This window comes from Suncus etruscus, chromosome 15, assembly GCF_024139225.1.
Source record: "Suncus etruscus isolate mSunEtr1 chromosome 15, mSunEtr1.pri.cur, whole genome shotgun sequence".
In the NCBI taxonomy this organism is placed as follows: domain Eukaryota; kingdom Metazoa; phylum Chordata; class Mammalia; order Eulipotyphla; family Soricidae; genus Suncus; species Suncus etruscus.
Genome location: NC_064862.1, coordinates 19,716,014 through 19,727,907, shown reverse-complemented (window position 1 = coordinate 19,727,907; position 11,894 = coordinate 19,716,014). Strand labels below are relative to the sequence as shown.

The 11,894-nt window shown below is 45.2% G+C and overlaps 1 pseudogene; it reads right to left on the bottom strand.

Moving 5' to 3' along the window:
- Nucleotides 1–2,610: 2,610 nt before the first annotated feature.
- On the bottom strand, nt 2,611–3,408 carry LOC126029493 (2-aminoethanethiol dioxygenase-like; annotated as a pseudogene).
- Between the last annotated feature and the right edge of the window lie 8,486 nt (nt 3,409–11,894).

Below are 11,894 nucleotides of genomic sequence, written 5' to 3'. Positions count from 1 at the left end.
GTACCAGGTTTGGATGCCTTTGAATGGCAAGTTAATTCTCAATTCTCTAATCTTCATCATTAGTGTCTTCTCCCTCCTTCTCACAGAACTCACACTTGAAAACAAGCCCTGAGAGTTTGATTCAGGGAAGCCTGCCACCTTTGACAAATGCCGGACAACCCCCAATTCCCTGGAAGATGTGGAAGTTTTTACAGAATAAATTTTGGAGAATCTAAGGAGCAAAAAGGGCATGGAATTCAACAGCTGGAAATGGGTGTTTTTACATTCAATTGTTTGGAAGCATATTGATTCAGCATCTCTGAATCTTCTGGTTAAGAACCAGAAAATGATCTTCTACACTAGGATGAAAAAAAGCCACTCTGAAAATCACATCATTTTACATGGAGGGTGAGTTTGTAATAACAAAAATTCAGCTTAACTCCCATATCTGGATGTTGGTGGGACGCTGTGAGCGACCATCAATACCTGAGTAACAAGAGTACATCAGCAGATTCTGCTCAAATAAGCCAGCTGTGGTCAAAGGGAGGAAGAAAATAAACTTTGTCCTCAACATGCATAGCCATATTCCGGGGGATGATTTCCTAACTGGAGATTAAAAGTTAATTTTTAAAACTAGGCAGGGCAGCTTGCATGAAACAGTTCAGTTTCTAAAATCTACTTTTTAACCAATGACAGGAAAAACAATTCATACAACTGGGTCATGCAATAAGTTAAAATGGTAAGAAGGTGTGTGACAGCTTGGTGATCCACATGGAAAAATAAAAACTCATTTATCCAAGGACGGGAGGGGAGTCATTTAGTGTATTTTCTTTTTTTTAATTTAATTATCTTTATTTAAACACCGTGATTACAAATTTAATTGTAGTTGTATGATTACAGTCATGTAAAGAACACCCCCCTTCACCAGTGCAGGATTCCCACCACCAATTTTCTAGATCTACCTACTCCCAATCGCACCCACAACTGTACTCGAGACAGGCTTTCTTTTTCCCTCATTCATTCACATTGTTATGATAGTTTTCAGTGCAGTTATTTCTCTAACTGCACTTATCATTTCTATGTGGCGAGCTTCATGTCATTAGCTGCACCTACATGAGAGGATGGGGGGAAGTAAGGGTTGGGACTGAGGCAGTAAAATATTAGAAATGAGCTTTGTATGGCAGTATCAAGGTCCCAATACAAGATGGATATTATGGATATATAGAATATATGCACACAATACTATCAATATGAAAACAAAGAGAAAAAATTTCCACTGACTGTCCCAATATAAACCAGTGTTAGAACAGCCTGCCCTCCTCCCAGAGCGCATTACCATTAGTGTAGGGAGAGATAGGAGGAAAGCCTGTTGACCCCTATAGAGTCCACCTAGACCGGTGCCCAGGGAAAAACTGAAGTCCAGGGGAGAAAAATCCTATACCTGGCAAGAGCTGGTCTCCAGAATCAATGACGAAATCGGAAGCCAGATGTCTACCCACCCTCCTCCCCATGCACCTCCCTCCCTGGAGTATGGAGGGAGGGGGGAACCTGAGGACCACTAAGAGTCCACCTGAACCCACTTCTGGCCATCTGAGCTGGCACCCAGGGAAGGCCTGGAGTCAGGGGAAAAAGACAAGGACGGCTGGGGGCCTGTCAAGCCTCCCAGCACTCCTCAGGCTAGGAATAAGGGTACTGGTAAGCTCAGTTTTTCTGATGTTAGTTCAGTGTGAAAATTTCTAATTTCAGTTGACAAATCTTGATGCTTAATTTTGCTCCAGTAAAGATTATCGATGCTTTTTTTTTTTTTAGCTCCCTGAAAATTTTCCATAATTCTACTCTAAACTTCTTCAGAGGATACCTATTTGTTTCCTACTTTTTAGATTATTAGAGGAGTCATCTTGATTTCTGTAAATATGGGAATGTACTTCTAAATTAGTCCATTGGCAAGGCTGTAGATTGCTTCTTAAAATGTGCAGAGATGGAATTCAGGGATTACAAGATATGCGTGGCTGCGAAGCGAAGCAGAGTGGCTGCGTTTCGGGTCTGGGTCCTGAAGAGGTTATAGTCCTTGGATGTAGGCAGGCTCAGCAGAGAAAAGGTAGAGAGCAAGGCCGCTGTGGTTTATAAGTCTCTGGATACCCAATCACGACAGGAACTGGCCACACGTGCATTGGGTGGGGACATCTTCTCGGGTGTGGGTCCTGAGGAGGTTGTAGTCCTTGGATGTAGGCAGGCTCAGCAGAGAGAAGCCATTTAGTGTATTTTCATGTAGTATGCAGAATAGCAAGAAGAAATCTGTTTCCTTATGGCTTAAGGATGAAAGCACTTTGGCTACTCCCCCCACACCCCTTTCCCCTGCCTGCCTTGCCTCTCCCCAATCCAAAACTGGTGGCAGTGACAGAGAGAGCCTTGCATAGTCTCTGCTCCCAGAGGTGGCACAGCGCATCCAGGGTCCCCAGGCAGTGCCAACAGCCATTTTTTCAGGAGCCCCAATTCCTAGGCCTGGGGGGGGGGACAAGAGGCGGTGGGGCAAAGAGAGAGAGCCCTTGAGAGAGTTTCAGGGGGGTGAAGGTTGCAGATGAGAATTGGGGAGGGGGTAGGAGATGGGTGCAATCGCCTGCACCGTTAGTCTCAAGGGGAGACCTTAGGCCCCAGGTAGGGCTTCCCTTCGCACCAGAAGTCCTCAGCCTGTCGCATCTCCAAGAGCCACACCTCTCAGGACAGATCACAGTCTTCAGAGACTAAGCCCTTGGTGTTGGTGGTGTTGATATTAGTGTTGAACTCCTGGGGCCAGATGGCTTCCACCATTCAGTAATACTGACAGTCTCGTCCTTCATCGGGGTCATAGGTCGGAGCCAGGATGTCCAGGAAGGCGGCGGGCCCATCCACGGCTTCGATCTGGTGCAGGTTGTCCTGCTGCAGGTTGAGCACGCAGGGCCCGCTGGCTCACAAGGCTTCTCGCTGCTGGGGCTGCAGGAATGGAAGTGTTGCTCGGGCAGTGGGGCCCAGGCTCTCCTGGGCCTGAGCCTCTGCTCCTTCATGGGGGGGTGGTGGTTGTCCTGATCATCCTCGAGCACACCCAGACAGCTGATGCGCACCTTGCCATAGAGCACTTTGAGCATGCAGTGCATACTGGGGTGGTCTTGCAGGGGGATGGAGGTGCCGCTCTTGAGGAACACGCCCAGGCTGAAGCCCTCTGACTCCTGGATGTGCATGTAGGTGACAGGCAGCAGTGAGGCAACGTCTGAGGCAACTTCAAGGCGAGGCCTGGTGGGGAACAATGTTCAGGTCCTCAGCGCGCACCTGGCTCAACAGGCTCTGGAGCTTGCTCAGGTTTTCGGGGAAGCCTTTGGACCTGGGCCCTGCTTGGGCTCCGGCCTGGGAAGTGAGCAATGTGTGGCAGGTGACGCGCTGTTTCAGGGAGGCCATGTTATTGCTGTCACAGGGCATCAGTCAATGCTCCACAGCTCCTCCTGGGCTCCCAGATTTTCGGAGCACCTTTCGGGGCCTGGTGGATGCCACCCCGACGTTGACTCGGTGGCGGGGACACTGGCTCCCTCGGAACGAGAAATGGTTCTTCGGGAATGCCTCAGCGCAACAGCCGCAAACAGCCTCCTCCTTCCGCAAAGCATTCCCGGCCAAGATGTATATATTATTCAGAGGGTGACACACAGCAGCAAAAATATCTGCGTAAGAATTCCATGAATCTCACACGAAGATTAACTCTGGATCCAGAAAGAGGGGCAAGGTGGGCTCCTACAGATACAGACATGTTGGCATTAGGTGACACATCTATCCCTTGCAGTAGGAAAAGGCAGTTTAACATAGAGGGGAGAGACTGGTGATTGCAGCCATTCGAGAATAGGGCAAAGAGTCTGGCTTTGGTCTCGAGACACATGCTGCAGTGGGGACGGGGCGGTAGGTGGGAAGGACTGGCCACAGTCCGGGCAGCAAGACTTCCCCTGCCCGAACCATCCTGCCTGGTTCTGGTGAAATCTGCGGTTTCGCACGCCTTGACACCGCCTGGCCCCTGACCTGTCTGCTCTAACCAGACATCCTTCCCATGCTACGTAGGCAGGTGCCTCCTATCTCGTGGCCATGAATGCGCAGAGAAGCCCGCACGGGAGAGTGGAACGCGCCATGGGTGACGTCAATTCAGAAAAGCTCTCCGGAACCCATGTCTTGGCCGTGCCCTGGGTGGGTAGTGCCCACCTCGGCGACCAATGGTTCAAGGCTCGTTCTCCCCAGGACTCACACAGTTGATTCAATAAGTCCCTGCTGGTCTCCCCAGGGAGAGGGAACACCCAGGGGCATGGAGAGGCGTTGTGCGCTTTGGGTGCTGCAACCCAGTGTCAAAGGCTTGTTCCCAGAGAGCTGGCCCCGACTGTGGAGAGCTGGTTTGGACCAGGATCGAGGCAAGGACTCGGGTGACAGCACAGTGGTGTGATGCCACCAGGCACAGGGTTCACGGGGAGCCTCTGGTGCCCACTGGCAGCTTCTTCTCGGGACCCTGGAAGAGGGTCAGGATCTGGGGGGAGGGACAGGTGCGGGGAGACAGGCTTCTCTCAGGCAAAGCCAAGCAGAGGACAAGTCCTGAGCATCCCACAAGTATGAGGAGACAAGTGTTTCCCTCGAGGGCAAAGCACGGGATTGTGGGCTTGGGATCGGCCAAGCCATGACGAGCCAGGGAACAGAGCAAAGCCTTTACCTGGTCCTGCAGCTGCGGTGGCAAGGGCCGTGGAGATGGCCTCTGGCTGCGGTCTCCTAAGAACATCAAACACAGTGATTGTCCAAGAGGGACTGGGCAAGTTTTTGTGCACCGAACCACCAAGTCCGTTCTCTTTTCCAACCCTGCCCCAACCCTTTGGTCCCTCTTCAGTGTCCGCCGCAAGCACAGAGCATCAGAGCCGCCGAGATGGCATTTCTCCCCGTGGAGGATGGCGCACACAGGCCTGTGTGTATGGTTCCCAACGCTTTAATGGAGGCAGGGAATTAATACGCTGCGCTCTGCCTCCACGAACATTCCTGGCCTCCGATGGCAAACTTCTTTCAAACATTGACGCCCTGGCTCTGCACTCAGAAATCACTCCTGACAGGCTTGGGAGACCATATGGGATGCTGGGGACTGAACCTGGGTCCATCCTGGGTCAGTGGTGTTGTGTATGTAAATATTTTGGGGGATTACTATGTTGCTCACCCTAATCTGTGCCCTACCCTAGGGTGTGACCTGGCATTCTGCCCCCACCCTAGGGTAGGACCTGATTTTGCTTCCACCATTGGTTGGTATCTGATCCCACCATTGGGTGGGACCTGACTCTGGAGGATAAGAGCAAGGGTCTGTGGAAGGCGAGGGCTTTTTGCTGGCTGGAACTGAATCTGAGTCTTTGGACTTCAGTTTTGTCCATCCGAATAAAGCAAATATTTCCACGAGCCTGATTGTCTGCGAGCTGTTTACCCGCCGTTTCACCTCAGAACCGTGGGCTAGACAGGGTGGCAGACGCGTGCTCCGAGCTGGAAGAAAAGGGCCTCATTCTACATCCCACCATCAGTCAACCTCTTCAGGGGCTGACCTGCTACATAATGACGCCCGGACAGGGACCTGAACCCTGGACCCTCAGAACTGTAAGTGAAATACTTCATTGGAAATTTCCTATGCTGACCATCAAATGGTTTCTGTGGTTAGTCATGTGGATTTTACCACCCTTAGTCTTACGCATTGGTGCTCTAGTATACAAGTGGATCATTCCATTTTGTTTAAAACTAATTGGTTTTGATCTAAGGACAATCACTGCAGTTGGATGGTTGTGGTCTATATTTCAAATGAAAAGTGTAGTGTCTCTAGCCATCATAGTTTGTGGAATTTCTGTGTTGACTAACGTTATTATTATGAGCATAGTTATTTGCTGTTATTTCTATTTAGGAAATAGAAAGTGTAGAAATGGTGAGGCTAAAACCAGTATAGATAATAAGGAAATTTATCTGATGAAAACTCAGACCAAGGTGCAGGCTGACGAATCCAGCCCCACCATCAACAATATAGAAATTTTTGCTGGAAGAAAAACAACTCAGAATGTTAAGCCTGATTCTAGTGAATTGCTTGACAGTAGTGACTCAGATAATGATCTACCTCCAGTGCTAACTCCACGAGGGATGCCTCCTTCTAGTCACAAAATTGAATCGCAGAGCAGAGCAGATTCAAACGATGAACCACATGCTCGGTCTCAGAGCTCTATTCAGAGTAATTTTGCTAATCAGGCCTTATCCCCTATAGACGGGGTAAATGTTTCTAACTATGTACCCTATCAGATGGAAGAATTAGATCGGTTTAAAAGATCATGTAAAGAAAATGGGCCAAAATCGCCATACAGTGTGGAGTTATTAAGACTTTGGAGTCATAACTCATCTTGGACTTTGTATGATTTTAAAAGAATCGCTGAAATATGCCTGTCGTCTAAACAGCGAACTGAATGGGAAATGTACTATTCAGAAGGCGTAAAAGCTAAATTATATAGTCCGGATGGTATGAAAAAGCAAGTGGCAGGTGTTACTCTATCGTATGAATTATTGATGGCAGAAAATCAATTTGCAAATATTCAGACACAAGCAGCTTTACCTAAGGAAATCTTAAATTTAATCAGGGAGATTGCATTGTCATCATGGGAAAAAATTGATTCTAACAGCATTGGTAGAGGAAACTTTTTAAAAATTACCCAAGGCGGGCCCGGAGAGATAGCACAGTGGCGTTTGCCTTGCAAGCAGCCGATCCAGGACCAAAGGTGGTTGGTTCGAATCCCGGTGTCCCATATGGTCCCCCGTGCCTGCCAGGAGCTATTTCTGAGCAGACAGCCAGGAGTAACCCCTGAGCACCGCCGGGTGTGGCCCAAAAACCAAAAAAAAAAAAAAATTACCCAAGGCCCTTATGAGTCATTTGCAGAGTTTGTAGGTAAGATTAAAGATGCTCTGAAGTTACAGGTGGAAGATGAGGAGATTAGAAACTTCCTAGTAAAATCTTTGGCCTATCATAATGCAAATTCAGCCTGTAGATTAGTATTGAATACATTAAATGAAAAGTCAGATCTGAATGATTACCTTTATGCCTGCCGGAATGTCTATGTGGAACCCCAACCCCCACCCCACTTAGACTCAGTACAAACCTTCCCAGTTACCAAGGGAACAATGCCTTACTCCCCTCGGGGACAGAACACTTTCCGGAAACCAGGTCTTTGCCCAAAATGCAAAAGGGGTCGCCACTGGGCGAAAGATTGCAGATCCAGAAACCTCATTAATAATAACCTAAGTAGAGGTTTCAACACAGTCCCCAGGAGGCAAATCGCCTGCTACCATTGTGGAAAACAGGGACATATCAAAAGAAATTGTCATCTCCTTATAAATTCAGCTCCCCAAGAACACACATACAAGATGCAGGGAAACGCCCACAGGGCCTCCCCCCAGGCCCTTCCAAATCAGGGGCAAAGTTCACAGACAATAATCCTTCCAAGCCCAGCCCAAGAAAATTCATCACGATAAGGGAATTAATCCACTCCACTTCAGGGAGTGCCGGATTAGACATATTATGCCCAGAGGACATTACAATTTACCCGGGAGCATGCCCTTACATGTTAGAAACTGGCATTGTAGGCCCGCCACCCCCAGATAGTATGGGTTTGATTCTTGGCAGAAGTTCCCTCAACATAAAGGGTATATCAGTAATCACTGGTGTCATTGACTCAGATTCCATGGGAGAAATCATTGTAGTTATTACTGTACCAGTTACATGGACCTTTAAAAAAGGAGAAGCGATTGCCCAGATAGTAATAGTGCCTTATGTCAAATTTGGGACTTCAGATAAGACTAGAATTGGAGGTTTTGGAAGCACAGATCTGGATGCTGCTCAAAACCCAATCGTGGCTCTGGTTACTAAATGTAAAGATGAACACCCAATGATCAAACTTCACTTGGAAGGCAAACCCTTTGATGGAATGATAGATACGGGTGCTCAGGTTACCGTAATTTCTGATAAAGAATGGCCAGAAAATTGGCCTCTTCAGGAAATCCCGTATTCCCTAGAAGGAATAGGAGGCCTGAGTTCCTGTCTGTTGAGTACGAGGACTATGCTACTTTACGGCCCAGAAAATCAAAAAGCAATAATCAGACCTCACGTGGGTCCATTTTCACCATCCCTGTGGGGCCGTGACCTACACAAACAGTGGAAAGCAGAATTCCACATCCCATTAGCTCCAGAAGAGCCCGAACCTTCTTTTGATTTAAAAACCAAAAATTTTTAGTGGGGGCCACTACCGTAAAAACACCAGCACCAATAAAAATAAAATGGAAATCTGATGAACCAATTTGGACAGGTCAGTGGCCCCTTAAAACTGATAAATTAAAGGTGCTGACAGAATTAGTGGAGGAACAGCTAAGTTTAGGACATATTGAACCATCTTTTTCTCAATGGAATTCACCTATATTCACTATAAAAAAGAAATCCGGTAAATGGAGACTTTTGATGGATCTTAGAGCTATAAATTTATCCATGATACCTATGGGCAAATTGCAGACTGGTTTACCATCACCTGTAGTTATTCCAAAGGAATGGCCACTAATTATAATTGATCTGAAAGACTGCTTCTACCGTATTCCTATCCACCCAGATGATAAAAAACGTTTTGCATTCTCAGTTCCTTCTCTCAATAATACCCATCCCTGCAGACGTTTCCAATGGACTGTTCTCCCCCAAGGCATGCTGAATTCCCCAACCATGTGTCAATTTTTTGTAGATAAGGTTTTGAGCCTTGCTCGTGAAAAATTTCCTCAAGCCATGATATTTCATTATACAGATGATATCTTGCTCACAATGAACAACGAAACAGATTTACAGGAATTATACTCTTATGTTACTGACTGTTTACAAACATCAGGACTGAAAATAGCTTTAGAAAAAATACAGATAATGCCACCGTATCAATATTTGGGTTTTATTTTGGACCGGACGTCTATACGTCCACAAAAATTTTCTATCAAAAAAGAAAACCTCAGAACGCTTAATGATTTTCAGAGACTTTTAGGTGACGTAAATTGGCTCCGCCCTGCACTAGGAATCCCAAATGCAGAGTTATCTAATCTGTTTAAAACGTTGGAGGGTGATCCTGCTTTAGATAGCCCGAGAAATTTAACAACAGCTGCAAAAAATGAATTGGACAACTTCTTGAGCAGATTACAAAAATCGTTTCTCTCAAGATTCATCCCAGGAGAAAAGGTATTACTGTTAATCTTCCCTACTATAGAAACCCCCACAGGCGCCTTGATGCAACAGTCAGGACCTTTGGAATGGGTGTATTTACATAACAAACAACCTCGCTCAGTTGTCCCCTACTTACAACTGATTTCAGAGATTATTATCAAGGCAAGACTCAGGTCTATATCTTTACTAGGTTTTGATCCAGATATAATAGTTTTGCCAGTACCAAAAAAGGAAATTGAGTCAATATTGCCAATTAATGAATCTCTACAAAGGGCCCTCTCAGATTTCACAGGAGAAATATCCTCCCATTATCCAGCAGGAAAAATTTGGGACTTTTTAAAGAAAACTCAGTTTGTTATTTCTTCAATTGTTCGGGATTCCCCTATCCCAATGCCAAGGTTTTTTACATTGATGGATCCCAAAATGGAAAAGGAGGAATAACTGGAGACAATATTAATATGACCATAGATACCAAATATAAATCTGCACAGAAAGTTGAATTAGCAACGTTAATTTACCTATTAGAAAATGTATCTGAAGCCATGAATATAGTTTCTGATTCTTTGTATGTGGTAAATTTATGTCATGTGATAGCCACTGCATCCCTTAATGCTAATAACCCGATCATACAGGACTTACTTAAACAATTACAGCAGCTTCTTCAAAAACGAACTGAGCCCATCTTCATCACACATATTAGAGCCCACTCAGGTCTTCCAGGACCTATGGCTCAAGGAAATAAAACTGCTGACTTGCTAGCAATGCCTATATTTAAATCACCTATAGAGGAACATTCAGCCCTACACACAAATGCTCGCCGTTTACATGTGAATTACCAAATTCCATGGAGGCAAGCTAGAGAAATTGTAGAAAACTGCAACGTATGTGCACCGTTAACAAAAAAGACTCACATAGCAGGAGCAAACCCAAGAGGCTTACAGTCTAACGAACTTTGGCAAATGGATATAACTCAAACAGATTTATTTCCAAGGAAACCTTATCTTCATGTTGTGGTGGACACTTATTCTCGGTTTATGTGGGCAATTCCCATGTCTTCTCAAAAATCTAAGGCTGCTTGTAGTTTTCTTTTACAATGTTTCTCTGTGATGGGTATTTCATATTCTATAAAAACTGCTAATGGGCCAGCCTATGTTAGCAAAACTTTTGAATTTTTTTGTAAGGAATGGCAGATAAGACATCTCAGAGGAATTCCTTACAATTGTAGGGGACAGGCCATTGTAGAAAGGACTCACAGAACCTTAAAAACTCAATTGCAAAAAAATAGAAAAAGAGGTTTACCACCAACGGATTTGCTATCTTTGACTCTTATCACACTAAATTACTTTAACTTACCCCAAGGGGAAAGCTACACTGCAGCGGAAAGACATTTTAAAGAAGATATTCAGAGACAAGAAACAACCCATAAACCTATTTGGATCAAGGAGGATGAAAAATGGATAGCTGGCTATCTTCTCCTAAGAGGAAGGGGTTATGCCTATGTTTCTATAAATGATGACCCTCCCAAGAAATTTTGGGTTCCATTACGTCTTGTTAGAAATCGGGCTAGCACAAATGATCATGTTCAGACTACAAACTCCCCTTCAGAGAAAAAACAGAATACTTCAGACACTAACAGCAGTAATATTACTAAGGTCTCTGGGGCAGGGAACGATTTAGCTGTCACACACCATACAATGAGTGAGACTGATGGTAGTGATAAACCCTTACACTCCGAGATGCAAAAGGAAAGACAGGAACCTGTCTTAACTGGGCTCCAAAATATAGGAAACTCTTGCTACATGAACTCAATGTTGCAATGCTTGTATAATATTTCAGACTCGGGCCGGGCGGTGGCGCTAGAAGTAAGGTGCCTGCCTTGCCTGCGCTAGCCTAGGATGGACCGCGGTTCGATCCCCCGGCGTCCCATATGGTCCCCCAAGCCAGGAGCGACTTCTGAGTGCATAGCCAGGAGTAACCCCTGAGCGTCACTGGGTGTGGCCCAAAAACAAAAAAAAAAAAAAAAGAAAAGACCAAATATTTCAGACTTAACTCAGTTTTTTTATAAGGATCATTATAAAAAGGATATTAACAAGAAAAATCCGATGGGGCATGAAGGTAAATTAGCCGAAGAATTTGGTCGGCTCATCAAAACCATGGGAAATGGATTTCATAGATATATTAACCCTGAAAGCTTCAAAGTAACAATTGGTTTACTTAATGACCAGTTTGCTGGACACAATCAGCAGGATCCTCACGAACTACTGATGTTCCTAATAGAGGGATTACATCAGGACTTGCTTACTGTAAATCTAATGACAGACAAAACTACACATCTCATGGGAAATGAAAATTATGAACAATTTAGTCCAGAACACCAAAAGGCTCATAAATCTATTATTTATGATCTCTTTCAAGAACAATTCAAATCTGTACTCCAGTGTCTCACTTGCCACCAAAAGTCTGAGGTTTATGAGACATTTGTTCATTTGTCTTTGGCTGTTACATCTACAGATAAATGTACATTACAGGAATGCCTCTCTGAATTTTTTAAAGAAGAAGAATTAAGAAATGACAACAAAGTTCTGTGCAACAGTTGCAAAAATAGAAGGGATTTTTCAAAGAAAACGTACTTATGGAAACTGCCACCAGTACTTATAATACACTTGAAACGTTT